This window comes from Salmo trutta, chromosome 22 (assembly GCF_901001165.1).
Source record: "Salmo trutta chromosome 22, fSalTru1.1, whole genome shotgun sequence".
NCBI lineage: Eukaryota > Metazoa > Chordata > Actinopteri > Salmoniformes > Salmonidae > Salmo > Salmo trutta.
The window spans coordinates 44,674,904-44,691,430 of record NC_042978.1 but is presented as its reverse complement, the minus strand read 5'-3'; positions in this window follow the sequence as shown (position 1 = coordinate 44,691,430).

The following is a 16,527-nucleotide window of genomic DNA, read 5'->3' as shown; positions in this document are numbered from 1 at the left end:
CTCTGTACTTTACCTTATTTTACAGGAAGTCCCATTTCATCTACGCCACACATCTCCTTCCCTCCACTTCTGCACTTTCCTCTAAGATGCACAGCATCAGATACATACAAAATACACATGTTTGTGTAGTGCAGCCTGGCTTTAAGTGTGTTTAGACATTTAACTGATCTTCAGAGAAGGAGAGGGCATGGTCTCACAGTGAGACATGGCTGATTACTCCATAAAAGTATTAAACAAAGCTCTCTGGACTCACAAACAAGGATTACTTCCATATAACAGAGTTATAAGTGTGGAATAGTATAGTTGGTCCTGTGTGGTTCAGTTGGTCTAGCATGGTGCTTACGATGCCAAGAGTCGTGGGTTCGAATCCCACTGGGGCCACCCATACAACATGTATGCACACATGACTGTAAGATGCTTTGGATAAAATCATCTGCCAAATGGTATATTAGTTTGCTCTGTGTGTTTTCACACAAAATAAATGATTACTGCTACATAATGTTTTTTACATTTCAACTCTGTTGGCCTGTTGTGCTTCTTTTGACAAGTGCTCTACTCTTTTGAAGTGACAGTCATCTTTGCTGATAGTGTGGGTAGTTATACACTGGGGACGTTGGGGTCTGTGACACATCATGAAACCTGTTGTGGTTTCAGCATTTTTTCACTTAATCTGACTCCTCCCCACTAGTTGAAAAGAAGAAGAGTATGCTCACATACTTGGCCTACATCGCTACTTCCTGTACTGGTCTCTCTCTCTCCCCCCTCCTCTCTCTCTCTCTCTCTCTCTCTCTGCCCCCCGCCCCCCCTCCCGCCTCTCTCTCTCTCTCTCTCTCTCTCTCTCTCTCTCGCTCTCTCTGTCTCTCTCTCGCTCTCTCTCTCATATCACCGGGGGCAAACTACCTGCCCTCCAGGACACCTACAGCACGCGATGTCACAGGAAGGCCAAAAAGATAATCAAGGACAACAACCACCCGAGCCACTGCCTGTTCACCCCGCTACCATCCAGAAGGCGAGGTCAGTACAGGTGTATCAAAGCTGGGACTGAGAGACTGAAAAACAGCTTCTATCTCAAGGCCATCAGACTGTTAAACAGCCATCACTAACACAGAGAGGCTGCTGCCTACATACAGACTCAAATCATTGGCCACTTTAGTAAATGAATCACTAGTCACTTTAAATAATACCACTTCAATAATGTTTACATATCTTACATTACTCATCTCATATGTATACATTGTATTTTATACCATCTATTGTATCTTGCCAGTATATATTCTTATTCCATCCCTTTATATTTCAAATCAAATCAAATCAAATTGTATTAGTCACATGTGCCGAATACAACAGGTTACCTTACAGTGAAATGCTTACTTACAAGTCCTTAACCAACAATGCAGTTAAAAAAATTCCAGATAAGAATAAGAAATAAAGTAACAAGTAATTAAAGAGCAGCAGTAAAATAACAATAGCGAGACTATATACAGGGGTGTACTGGTACAGAGTCAATGTGGAGGCTATATACAGGGGTGTACTGGTACAGAGTCAATGTGGAGGCTATATACAGGGGTGTACTGGTACAGAGTCAATGTGGAGGCTATATACAGGGGTGTACTGGTACAGAGTCAATGTGGAGGTTATATACAGGGGTGTACTGGTACAGAGTCAATGTGGAGGCTATATACAGGGGTGTACTGGTACAGAGTCAATGTGGAGGCTATATACAGGGGTGTACTGGTACAGAGTCAATGTGGAGGCTATATACAGGGGTGTACTGGTACAGAGTCAATGTGGAGACTATATACAGGGGTGTACTGGTACAGAGTCAATGTGGAGGCTATATACAGGGGTGTACCGGTACAGAGTCAATGTGGAGGCTATATACAGGGGGTACCGGTACAGAGTCAATGTGGAGGCTATATACAGGGGTGTACTGGTACAGAGTCAATGTGGAGGCTATATACAGTGGTGTACTGGTACAGAGTCAATGTGGAGGCTATATACAGGGGGTACCTGTACAGAGTCAATGTGGAGGCTATATACAGGGAGTACCGGTACAGAGTCAATGTGCGGGGGCACCGGTTAGTTGAGGTAATATGTACATGTAGGTAGAGTTATTAAAGTGACTATGCATAGATGATAACAACAGAGAGTAGCAGCGGTGTAAAGGGGGGGCAATGCATATAGTCTGGGTAGCCATTTGATTAGATGTTCAGGAGTCTTATGGCTTGGGGGTAGAAGCTGTTTAGAAGCCACTTGGACCTAGACTTGGTGCTCCGGTACCGCTTGCCGTGCGGTAGCAGAGAGAAAAGTCTATGACTAGGGTGGCTGGAGTCGTTGACAATGTTTAGGGCCGTCCTCTGACATTGCCTGGTATAGAGGTCCTGGATGGCAGGAAGCTTGGACCCAGTGATGTACTGGGCCGTTTGCACGACCCTCTGTAGCGCCTTACAGTCGGAGGCTGAGCAGTTGCCATACCAGGCAGTGATGCAACCAGTCAGGATGCTCTCGACGGTGCAGCTGTAGAACATTTTGAGGATCTGAGGACCCATGCCAAATCTTTTCACTCTCCTGAGGGGGAATAGATTTTAGACTTCATGACTGTCTTGGTGTGCTTGGACTATGTTACTTTGTTGGTGATGTGATCACCAAGGAACTTGAAGCTCTCAACCTGCTCCACTGCAGCCCCGTCGATGAGAATGGGGGCATGCTCGGTCCTCTTTTTCCTGTAGTCCACAATCATCTCCTTTGTCTTGATCACGTTGAGGGAGACGTTGTTGTCCTGGCACCACACGGCCAGGTCTTTGACCTCCTCCCTATAGGCTGTCTCGTCGTTGTCGGTGATCAGGCCTACCACTGTTGTGTCATCGGCAAACCTAATGATGGTGTTGGAGTCGTGCTTGGCCGTGCAGTCATGAGTGAACAGGGAGTACAGGAGGGGGCAGAGCACGCACCCCTGAGGGGCCCCTGTGTTGAGGATCAACGTGGCAGGTGTGTTGTTACCTACCCTTACCACCTGGGGGCGGCCCGTCAGGAAGTCCAGGATCCAGTTGCCGAGGGAGGTGTTTAGCCCCAGTGTCCTTAGCTTATTGATGAGCTTTGAGGGCACTATGTTGTTGAACGCTGAGCTGTTGTCAATGAATAGCATTCCCACATAGGTGTTCCTTTTGTCCAGGTGGGAAAGGGCAGTGTGGAGTGCAATAGCGATTGCATCATCTGTGGATCTGGTGGGGTGGTATGCAAATTGGAGTTGGTCTAGGGTTTCTGGGATAATGGTGTTGATGTAAGCCATGACCAGCCTTTCAAAGCACTTCATGGCTACAGACGTGAGTGCTACAGGTTGGTAGTCATTTAGGCAGGTTACCTCAGTGTTCTTGGGCACAGGCACTATGGTGGTCTGCTTAAAACATGTTGGTATTACAGACTCGGACAGGGAGAGGTTGAAAATGTCAGTGAAGACACTTACCTGTTGGTCAGCGCATGCTCGCAGTATACGTCCTGATAATCTGTCTGGCCCTGCGGCCTTGTGAATGTTGACCTATTTAAAGGTCTTACTCACATCGGCTGCGGATAGCGTGATCACACCGTCTTCCGGAACAGCTGGTGCTCTCACGTATGTTTCAGTGTTATTTTCCTCGAAGCGAGCATTGAAGTTTAGCTGGTCTGGTAGGCTCGTGTCATTGGGCAGCTCTCGGCTGTGCTTCCCTTTGTAGTCTGTAATGGTTTGCAAGCCCTGCCACATCCAACAAGCGTCAGAGCTGGTGTAGTATGATTTGATCTTAGTCCTGTATTGATGCTTTGCCTGTTTGATGGTTCACCGGAGGGCATAGCGGGATTTCTTATAAACTTCGGGGTTGGAGTCCTGCTCCTTGAAAGCGGCAGCGCTAGCCTTTAGCTCAGTGCGGATGTTGCCATGGCTTCTGGTTGGGGTATGTACGTACGGTCACTGTGGGGACGTCATCATTGATGCACTTATTGATGAAGCCAATGACTGAAGTGGTGTACTCCTCAATACCATTGGAGGAATGCCGAAACATATTCCAGTCTGTGCTAGCAAAACATTCCTGTAGCTTAGCATCTGCTTTATCTGACCACTTTTTTTATTGATCTAGTCACTGGTGCTTCCTGCTTTCATTTTTGCCTGTAAGCAGGACCCAGGAGGATAGAATTATGGTCATATTTGCCAAATGGAGGGCGAGGGAGAGCTTTGAATGCGTCTCTGTTTGGAGAAAAGGTGGTCCAGAGTTTTTTTTCCCTCTGGTTGCACATTTAACATGCTGATAGAAATTTGATAAAATGGATTTAAGTTTCCCTGCATTAAAGTCCCCGGCTACTAGGAGCGCCGCCTCTGGGTGAGCATTTTATTGTTTGCTTATGGCGGAATACAGCTCATTCGTTTGTCCTCAACTTGCCTACCTGGTTAAATAAAGGTGAAATAAAATAAAATAAAATAAAAATTCAATGCTGTCTTAGTGCAAGCCTCTGACTGTGGTGGTATGTAAACATCTATGATAAATACAGATGAAAACTCTCTAGGTAGATAGTGTGGTCTACAGCTTATCATGAGATGCTCTACCTCAGGCGAGCAAAACCTCGAGACTTTGTTAGATATCGTGCACCAGTTGTTATTTGCAAAAATACATAGTCCGCCGCCCCTTGTCTTACCAGACGCCGCTGTTCTGTCCTGCTGATACAGCGTATAACCAGCCAGCTGTATGTTGATAGTGTCGTCGTTCAGCCATGACTCCGTGAAGCATAAGATATTACAGTTTTGAATGTCCTGTTGGTAGTTTAATCTTCTGCGTAGGTCATCTATTTTATTTTCCAAAGATTGCACATTTGCTAGCAGAATGGAAGGAAGTGGGGGTTTATTCGATCGCCTAAGAATTCTCAGAAGGCAGCTCACCCTCCGGCCCCTTTTTCTCAGCCCTTTCTTCACGCAAATCACGGGGATCTGGGCCTGTTCCCGAGAAAGTAGTATATCGTTCGCGTCTGGCTCGTCAGACTCGTTAAAGGAAGAAAAGGATTCTGCCAGTCCGTGGTGAGTAATCGCAGTCCTGATGTCCAGAAGTTATTTTCGGACGTAAGAGACGGAAGCGGCAACATTATGTACAAAATAAGTAAAAAGATAAGTTACAAACATCGCAAAAAAAACAAAAAAAAACAATCGGTTGGGGACACGTAAAACATCTTCCTTCTTCTCTGGAGCCATTTTGTGTGTATTAGGTAGTTGTTGTGGAATTGTTAGATTACTTGTTAGATTTAACTGCACTGTCGGAACTAGAAGCACAAGCATTTCACTACACTCGCATTAATATCTGCTAACCATGAGTATGTGACCAATAAACATTTATTTGATTTGTTATACTGTATCTATGAGCTGAGGGAGTGGCTATAGCTGAGTGAGGGCCCCCCCCCCCCCCAGAACCGCTAGTGATCACTGTGCCCCTGTGACAACAATTTTTGACCCCCTTGTGGCCCCCCTAAATGTGGAGTATGAAATCATTTTTACATAACTCATTTTTGCTATCGTTCTTTCTTTACATCCGTTATTAGACAGTGGCAACGATGATGATTATGAACATGGTCTTTTGCCTGCTAATGCCTGCAATGCAGTGAAGAAAACGATATGACAACAATAACGTCTAATGTAACTGGCCCCTCTAACAGTACAACTGGCCCCAGCTTGGCCCTCCCAGCTGAAATGGTCTTAGAACAGCCACTGAGAGTGATATGTCCCAGAGAAAAAAAAGCTTGAGAAAATGTGTCACCCATCACTCTCTACACTTCCCTGATCTCTTAACATCTCTTCTCTATCTTGTTCAGTCTTCATTCATCCTCACAGGAGATGTATCTCAATAGTCCAAAATGGCTTCCTCAACAACTTCTCATCTCCAGTTCATCTGCACTCTTTTGAAATATCAGGATAGATAAGAGCAATGTGGTGGGACGTAATATGGTGAATGTCTACCAGTAATTCAACTATCCATTTATTTTTTACATCAGTGCAGATGAAGGAAAGGAGACAAGGGGAAGAAGACAATTTAGACTATCGAGACGCAGCCTGGGCCTCAGTTCCTCTGTTCTGGGGCAGCTGTGGCCACAAGGAGGTGAGAATATAAAATGGAACGTTGGTGATGCGCCTCTACAGCACGCAAGGCTCTTGCTGCTGTTTACAAGGCGCACCCGCACTTTGTATGTGGGTTACCCACGTAGGGCTTCAGACTTTAGTCAGCGACATACTGTAGGCTGCTAGCACCAGACATGTTCATCTCTTTACTGTTACAACTACGGTGTTACATTGGAGGTCTAGAGCTCAGTCTAAATCCTGTGTAAATGTCTAAAGATCATGTCACAAACAAGTGTCTTTCTTAATGTTAATATATAATGAATATATTATTTATATATTATTTCCCTTTCAATTAAGCCCTAGACAACCAGGTGAGGGGAGGTCTTTACTAATTATGTATTCTATCAACAGTATCAGTGAAATGTCAATAACCATTTAAAGGACTGTTAGTATGTTGGTGGGCACTGTGCAGTTGTCACGGTTGTCGTCTGGAATGGAGGACCAAAACGCAGCAGGAATGTGGATGCTCATCTTGATTTATTTTTAAATAAAGTGAACACCAAAATAACAAACAACAAAGAACTATCGATCAACACAACAGTCTTGTCAGGCTTACATACGCAAAACAAGAAACAATCTCCCACAATCACTAAACCAAACAATTACCCATATATAGGACTCTCAATCAGAGGCAACGAGAAAGCACCTGCCTCCAATTGAGTCCAACCCCCCATTAACCTACACATAGAAATATACCAACCCAGAAAGAACATAGAATTACAAAACATAGAACATAAACCAAAACCCGGAAATAATAAATCAAACGCCCTACTAAATAAACCACCACCCCGAACCACATAAAACAAATACCCTCTGCCACGTCCTGACCAAACTACAATAACAAATAACCCTTATACTGGTCAGGACGTGACAGTACCCCCCCCCCCCCCTAAAGGTGCAGACCCCGGATGCACGTCATAAATAAACAAAACCCAAAACAACAACAACAAAAAATCCCCCTAAACTAAAGGGAGGGAAGGGAGGGTGGCTGCCGTCACCGACGGCACTTGTGCTACACCCCCCTCCCCAACCCACCTATACAGGTGGTGGTTCAGGCTCCGGCCTACTGTCCTCCAGAATGCAGACAGACTTAATCTGTTTCGAGCCGTAGGCAGACTCCCCTCATCCCGGATCGTAGGCAGACCTCTTCCATTCCACACTGTAGGCAGACTCATTTGACACACAGTTACTTATATTTCGTTCTGGATCATCAATAGACTTACTCAGTTCCGGGTTGCTGTATGACTCCCTTGGTTCCGGGTCATAGGCAGACTCCCTCGGTTCCGGGTCGCAGGCAGACTCCCTCGGTTCCGGGTCGCAGGCAGACTCCCTCGGTTCCGGGTCGCAGGCAGACTCCCTCGGTTCCGGATCACAGGCAGTCTCCCTCGGTTCCGGACTAGACACTGCTGCCGGATACTCTGGACTGCACACTGGTGCCAGACACTCTGGACCGCACACTGGTGCCGGACACTCTAGACCGCACACTGGTGCCGGACACTCTGGACTGCACACTGGTGCCAGATACTCTGGACCGCACACTGGTGCCAGATACTCTGGACCGCACACTGGTGCCGGATACTCTGGACCGCACACTGGTGCCAGATACTCTGGACCGCACACTGGTGCCGGATATTCTGGACCGCACACTGGTGCCGGATACTCTGGACCGCACACTGGTGCCGGATACTCTGGACCGCACACTGGTGCCGGATACTCTGGACCGCGCACTGGTGCCGGATACTCTGGACCGCACACTGGTGCCGGATACTCTGGACCGCACACTGTTGCCGGATACTCTGGACTGCATACGGATACTCTGGACTGCACACTATTGCCGAATTCTCGAGGCTGGGCTGACGCACTGGAAGCCTGATGCGTGGTGCTGGTACTGGAGGTATCAGCCTGGGGACACGCACCTCAGGGCTAGTGCGGGGAGTGGGAACAGGCCGAGTCGGACTGGGTTGACGCACTGGAAGCCGGGTGCGTGGTGCTGGTACTGGACTTGTCAGCCTGGGAACACACACCTCAAGGCTAGTGCGGGGAGCGGGAACAGGCTGTACTGGACTGGACTGACTCATTGGAAGCTTGATGCGTGGTGCTGGTACTGGACGTGCCAGACTGGGGTTTCGCACTTCCGGGTCAGCACGAGAGACAGGAACTGGAAACACCGGGCCATGGAGGCGCACAGGCGGTCTTGATCGCACCTCCTCCACAACCCGTCCTGGCTGGATGGAACTAGTAGCCCTGTACGAGCGGGGTGCTAGTACAGGGCGAACTGGGCTGTGCAGGGGCCTGATGGTTGCCGTACGTAGAGCGGGCGTAGGGTAGCCTGGTCCTAGGAGGCGCACCGGTGACCAGACGCGCTGCGCAGGCATCCTCCTACCAGGCTGGATGCCCACTCTAGCACGACATCTGCGAGGGGCTGGAATAACTCGCACTGGACTGTGCGTGCGTATGGGCGAGATTGTGCGCACTTCAGCAAAACACGGCGCCCTCCACTCCATACGGTCCTCCATATAAACACAGGTAGCTGGCTTATGGCTCATCCTTGGCCCAGCCAAACTACCCGTGTGCCCCCCCAAAACAATTCTTGGGGGTGCCTCTCGTGCTTCTCCTTCAGCGCGTACAAATCAAATCAAATCAAATCAAATTTATTTATATAGCCCTTCGTACATCAGCTGAAATCTCAAAGTGCTGTACAGAAACCCAGCCTAAAACCCCAAACAGCAAGCAATGCATGTGAAAGAAGCACGGTGGCTGGGAAAAACTCCCTAGGAAAAACTCCTGAGAAAGGCCAAAAACCTAGGAAGAAACCTAGAGAGGAACCAGGCTATGAGGGGTGGCCAGTCCTCTTCTGGCTGTGCCGGGTGGATATTATAACAGAACATGGTCAAGATGTTAAAATGTTCGTAAATGACCAGCATGGTCAAATAATAATAATCATAGTAATTGTCGAGGGTGCAACAAGCACGTCCGGTGAACAGGTCAGGGTTCCGTAGCCGCAGGCAGAACAGTTGAAACTGGAGCAGCAGCATGGCCAGGTGGACTGGGGACAGCAAGGAGTCATCATGCCAGGTAGTCCTAGGGCTCAGGTCCTCCGAGAGAAAGAAAGAAAGAAAGAAAGAGAGAATTAGAGAGAGCATATTTACATTCACACAGGACACCGGATAAGACAAGAGAATACTCCAGATGTAACAGACTGACCCTAGCCCCCCGACACATAAACTACTGCAGCATAAATACTGGAGGCTGAGACAGGAGGGATCAGAAGACACTGTGGCCCCATCCGATGATACCCCCGGACAGGGCCAAACAGGCAGGATATAACCCCACCCACTTTGCCAAAGCACAGCCCCCACACCACTAGAGGGATATCTACAACCACCAACTTACCGTCCGAAGACAAGGCCGAGTATAGCCCACAAAGATGTCCGCCACGGCACAACCCAAGGGGGGGGCGCCAACCCAGACAGGAAGACCACGTCAGTGGCTCAACCTACTCAAGTGACGCACCCCTCCCATGGACGGCATGGAAGAACACCAGTAAGTCAGTGACTCAGCCGATGTAAAAGGGTTAGAGGCAGAGAATCCCAGTGGGAAGAGGGGAACCGACAAGGCAGAGACAGCAAGGGCGGTTCGTTGCTCCAGCCTTTCCGTTCACCTTCACACTCCTGGGCCAGACTATACTTAATCATAGGACCTACTGAAGAGATAAGTCTTCAGTAAAGACTTAAAGGTTGAGACTGAGTCTGCGTCTCTCACATGGGTAGGCAGACCATTCCATAAAAATGGAGCTCTATAGGAGAAAGCCCTACCTCCAGCCATTTGCTTAGAAATTCTAGGGACAATTAGGAGGCCTGCGTCTTGTGACCGTAGCGTACGTGTAGGTATGTACGGCAGGACCAAATCGGAAAGATAGGTAGGAGCAAGCCCATGTAATGCTTTGTAGGTTAGCAGTAAAACCTTGAAATCAGCCCTTGCCTTAACAGGAAGCCAGTGTAGGGAAGCTAGCACTGGAGTAATATGATCACATTTTTTGGTTCTAGTCAGGATTCTAGCAGCCGTATTTAGCACTAACTGAAGTTTGTTTAGTGCTTTATCCGGGTAGCCGGAAAGTCGAGCATTGCAGTAGTCGAGCCTAGAAGTAACAAAAGCATGGATTAATTTTTCTGCGTCATTTTTGGACAGAAAGTTTCTGATTTTTGCAATGTTACGTAGATGGAAAAAAGCTGTCCTTGAAGCAGTCTTGATATGTTCTTCAAAAGAGAGATCAGGGTCCAGAGTAACGCCGAGGTCCTTCACAGTTTTATTTGAGACGACTGTACAACCATCCAGATTAATTGTCAGATTCAACAGAAGATCTCTTTGTTTCTTGGGACCTAGGACAAGCATCTCTGTTTTGTCCGAGTTTAAAAGTAGAAAATTTGCAGCCATCCACTTCCTTATGTCTGAAACACAGGCTTCTAGCGAGGGCAATTTTGGGGCTTCACCATGTTTCATTGAAATGTACAGCTGTGTGTCGTCCGCATAGCAGTGAAATTTAACATTATGTTTTCGAATGACATCCCCAAGAGGTAAAATATATAGTGAAAACAATAGTGGTCCTAGAACGGAACCTTGAGGAACACCGAAATTTACAATTGATTTGTCAGAGGACGAACCATTCACAGAGACAAACTGATATCTTTCCGACAGATAAGATCTAAACCAGGCCAGAACTTGTCCATGTATACCAATTTGGGTTTCCAATCTCTCCAAAAGAATGTGGTGATCGATGGTATCAAAAGCGGCACTAAGATCTAGGAGCACGAGGACAGATGCAGAGCCTCGGTCTGACGTCATTAAAAGGTCATTTACCACCTTCACAAGTGCAGTCTCAGTGCTATGATGGGGTCTAAAACCAGACTGAAGCGTTTCGTATACATTGTTTGTCTTCAGGAAGGCAGTGAGTTGCTGCGCAACAACTTTTTCTAAAATTTTTGAGAGGAATGGAAGATTCGATATAGGCCGATAGTTTTTTATAATTTCTGGGTCAAGATTCGGCTTTTTCAAGAGAGGCTTTATTACTGCCACTTTTAGTGAGCTTGGTACACATCCGGTGGATAGAGAGCCGTTTATTATGTTCAACATAGGAGGGCCAAGCACAGGAAGCAGCTCTTTCAGTAGTTTAGTTGGAATAGGGTCCAGTATGCAGCTTGAGGGTTTGGAGGCCATGATTATTTTCATCATTGTGTCAAGAGATATAGTACTAAAACACTTTAGTATCTCCCTTGATCCAAGGTCCTGGCAGAGTTGTGCAGACTCTGGACAATGAAGCCCTGGAGGAATACCCAGATTTAAAGAGGAGTCCGTAATTTGCTTTCTAATGATCATGATCTTTTCCTCAAAAAAGTTCATAAATTTATTACTGCTGAAGTGAAAGCCATCCTCCATTTGCGAATGCTGCTTTTTAGTTAGCTTTGCGACAGTGTCAAAAAGAAATTTCGGATTGTTCTTATTTTCCTCAATTAAGTTGGAAAAATAGGATGATCGTGCAGCACTGAGGGCTCTTCGATACTGCACGGTACTGTCTTTCCAAGCTAGTCGGAAGACTTCCAGTTTAGTGTGGCGCCATTTCCGTTCCAATTTTCTGGAAGCTTGCTTCAGAGCTCGTGTATTTTCTGTATACCAGGGAGCTAGTTTCTTATGACAGATGTTTTTAATTTTTAGGGGTGCAACTGCATCTAGGGTATTGCGCAAGGTTGAATTGAGTTCCTCGGTTAGGTGGTTAACTGATTCTTGTCCTCTGACGTCCTTGGGTAGGCAGAGGGAGTCTGGAAGGGCATCAAGGAATCTTTGGGTTGTCTGAGAATTTATAGCACGACTTTTAATCTTCCTTGGTTGGGGTCTGAGCAGATTATTTGTTGCAATTGTAAACGCAATAAAATGGTGGTCCGATAATCCAGGATTATGAGGAAAAACATTAAGATCCACAACATTTATTCCATGGGACAAAACTAGGTCCAGAGTATGACTGTGGCAGTGAGTAGGTCCAGAGACATGTTGGACAAAACCCACTGAGTCGATGATGGCTCCGAAAGCCTTTTGGAGTGGGTCTGTGGACTTTTCCATGTGAATGTTAAAGTCACCAAAAATTAGAATATTATCTGCTATGACTACAAGATCCGATAGGAATTCAGGGAACTCAGTAAGGAACACTGCATATGGCCCAGGAGGCCTGTAAACAGTAGCTATAAAAAGTGATTGAGTAGGCTGCATAGATTTCATGACTAGAAGCTCAAAAGACGAAAACGTCATTGTTTTTTTTTTTGTAAATTGAAATTTGCTATCGTAAATGTTAGCAACACCTCCGCCTTTGCCGGATGCACGGGGGGTTTGGTCACTAGTGTAACCAGGGGGTGAGGCCTCATTTAACACAGTAAATTCATCAGGCTTAAGCCATGTTTCAGTCAGGCCAATCACATCAAGATTATGATCAGTGATTAGTTCATTGACTATAACTGCCTTGGAAGTGAGGGATCTAACATTAAGTAACCCAATTTTGAGATGTGAAGTATCACAATCTCTTTCAATAATGGCAGGAATGGAGGAGGTCTTTATACTAGTAAGATTACTGAAGCGAACACCGCCATTTTTAATTTTGCCCAACCAAGATCGAGGCACAGACACGGTCTCAATGGGGAAAGCTGAGCTGACTACGCTAACTGTGCTAGTGGCAGACTCCACTAAGCTGGCAGGCTGGCTAACAGCCTGTTGCCTGGCCTGCACCCTATTTCATTGTGGAGCTAGAGGAGTTAGAGCCCTGTCTATGTTCGTAGATAAGATGAGAGCACCCCTCTCCAGCTAGGAGGGAGAGGCCTCGTACATCCGCCTCTCCGCCTTGGCTGCCTCGATTTCCTCCCTTGGGCGACGGTATTCCCCAGCCTGGTTCCCAGGTCCAGCCCCGTCCAGAATTTCCTCCCAGGTCCATTTCTCCCGCCAGTCCATCTCGAAATCCCTTTGCTCCTTAAAGTCCACCTGTTGCTCCTTCCTCCGCTGCTTGGTCCGTTTGTGGTGGGAGATTCTGTCACGGTTGTCGTCTGGAATGGAGGACCAAAACGCAGCAGGAATGTGGATGCTCATCTTGATTTATTTTAAAATAAAGTGAACACCAAAATAACAAACAACAAAGAACTAACGATCAACACAACAGTCTTGTCAGGCTTACATACGCAAAACAAGAAACAATCTCCCACAATCACTAAACCAAACAATTACCCATATATAGGACTCAATCAGAGGCAACGAGAAAGCACCTGCCTCCAATTGAGAGTCCAACCCCCCATTAACCTACACATAGAAATATACCAACCCAGAAAGAACATAGAAGTACAAAACATAGAACATAAACCAAAACCCGGAAATAATAAATCAAACGCCCTACTAAATAAACCACCACCCCGAACCACATAAAACAAATACCCTCTGCCACGTCCTGACCAAACTACAATAACAAATAACCCTTATACTGGTCAGGACGTGACAGCAGTGAGTCTGTGGGTGGTTGTTACATAGGGCTGCCTGAGTCTGTGTGTGGGCTGCCTGAGTCTGTGGGTGGTAGTTACACAGGGCTGTCTGAGTCTGTGGGTGGTAGTTACACAGGGCTGCCTGAGTCTGTGGGTGGTAGTTACACGGGGCTGCCTGAGTCTGTGGGTGGTAGTTACACAGGGCTGCCTGAGTCTGTGGGTGGTAGTTACACAGGGCTGTCTGAGTCTGTGGGTGGTAGTTACACAGGGCTGCCTGAGTCCGTGGGTGGTAGTTACACAGGGCTGCCTGAGTCTGTGGGTGGTAGTTACACAGGGCTGCCTGAGTCTGTCGGAGTGTTGAAACCAAATTACCTCTCTGAAGGCTATAGCGTCATTTCTCAATCAGAAAGTTTCAATGACACTGACATTATTAATAACTCACAGGGGTTTGTATTGTCTTCTATACATATCTGCATGATCTCTGACAGGCTTAGCTGGCAATACAATCAGACAAACAGTATATTTCAGAGAAAATAAGAAAAGTGTGGGGAAGGAGGGACATCACACCCACACCCTCACTCTCACTTCCCTATTCTCTCTTCCTGCTCAGAACTCTGGTAAGAGCTTGTCAGCCTCTGATAGGATACAGACGTTTCAGAAACATTTCAACTACCAAATTCTTCCTAAAAAAAAGTAAAACCTCTTCGGGATTGGTGTCCCCCCCGTGGGACGCTTGAGCTAACGTAGGCTAATGTGATTAGCATGAGGTTGTAAGTAACAAAAAGATGTCTCAGGACATAAACATATGGGCAGAAAGCGTAAATTATTGTTAATCTAACTGCACTGTCCAATTTACAGTAGCTATTATAGTGAAATAATACCATGGTATTGTTTAAGGAGAGTGCACAATTATGAACTTGAAAATGTATTAATAAACCAATTAGACACATTTGGGTAGTCTTGATACAACATTTTGAACAGATATGCAATGTTTCATTGGATCAGTCTAAAACTTTCCACAGACACTGCTGCCATCTAGTGTCCAAAATCTAAATTGGGCCAGGGCCAGAATAATACATTATGGCCTTTCTCTTGCATTTCAAATATGATGGTACAAAAAAAAACCAAAAAATGCATGTTTTTTTCTTTTTATTGTCTTTTACCAGATCTAATGTGTTATATTATTCTGCATTAATTTTACATTTCAACAAACTTCAAAGTGTTTCCTTTCTAATTGTCACGTCCTGACCAGTGAAAAGGGGTCATTTGTCATAGTAGAATGGTCAGGGCGTGGCAGGGGGGTTGTTTTGTGTGTTTTGGGGTTTTTTGGTTCTAGGGGATTTTGTGCTAGTTTTCTATTTCTATGTTTCGGTTTGTTTGACCGAGTATGGTTTCCAATCAGAGGCAGGTGTCTTTCGTTGTCTCTGATTGGAAGCCATACTTAGGCAGCCTGTTTTCCTTTGGGTTTTGTGAGTGGTTGTTTTCCATTTAGTCCAGTTTGTACCTGACGGAACTGTTGGTTGTCTTTTGTTATTTTGTCTAGTGTTCGTTTCTATTAAAATAATTAACGATGAGCACTTTACACGCTGCGCCTTGGTCTAATCCTTCCGACGCCTATGACACTAATGGTATCAAGAATATGCATATCCTTGCTTCAGGTCCCGACCAATAGGCAGTTAGATTTGGGTATGTCATTGAATTTTTTTTTTTTTAAAAGGGTCCGATCCTTAAGAGGTTTTTAACGTGAAATATTTTCACTGTTTGTTAATGTCATTGTGTGAAGCCGGCCGGATTAATTTGGTATTATTTGGACTTACGGTTCATGAGAAGTCCTTCAAAGGTTTTCCAGAACTGTTCAGCATGAAGAAAGACACCTACATACAAAGTTGCAGTGGTGGAAAAAGTACCCAATTTTCATACTTGGGTAAAAGTAAAGATAGCTTAAAAGAAAATGTAAAACTGAAAGTCACCCAGTAAAATACTACTTGAGTAAAAGTCTAAAAGTATTTGGTTTTAAATGTACTTAAGTATCAAAAGTTAAAGTATAAATCATTTAAAATGTCTTGTATTAAGCAAACCAGATGACACGATTTACTTGTTTTTAAAATTTACGGATAGCCAGGGGCACAGTTCAACACTCGGACACAATTTACAAACAAAGCATTTGTTTTTAGTGAGTCCGCCAGATCAGAGACAGTAGGGATGACCACGTGTTCTCTTGATAAGTGCATGAATTAGACCATTTTCCTGTCCTGCTAAGCATTCAAAACGTAACGAGTACTTTTGGGTGTCAGGGAAATGTAAGGAGTAAAAAGTACATTATTTTCTTTAGGAATGTAGTGAAGTAAAAGTAAAAGTTGTCAAAGATATAAATAGTAAAGTAAATTACAGATACCCCCAAAAACTACTTAAGTATTACTTAAAAGTATTTTTACTTAAGTACTTTACACCACTGCAAAGTTGTAGGTCTCCAGGTCAAAAAATGGCGGCGGATATGAGGGTTTAAGTGAGACTGATTATAACAGCGCCACCCATAGGCCAATCGGTGGCATTATTTTGACCAAGTTACTCATGGCCTCTAATTTTTGGGTGCCAAATTAGAAAAAAAAGTGACCAATCTATGTGTTACATGTATAGAGACATTTGGATGGGTGGGACCTACACTACTATGCTATGTATGTTTTAAGTTCAAATATATTCTGTGAACCCTGTAGTCTGTCTGTCCCTAATGATAACAAGTCATCTATGGCTGAGGAGGTGATCCTGGCTTGGGGATCTGTCCTTTGACTACTGGTGAGAAGCAGGGCCTACTGTGACTCCACAGACATAGTATGATCCTAGTCTGGTTCTATTTAAAGTGTAAACCCTTTATATAGTGTATCTATGAGCTGAGGG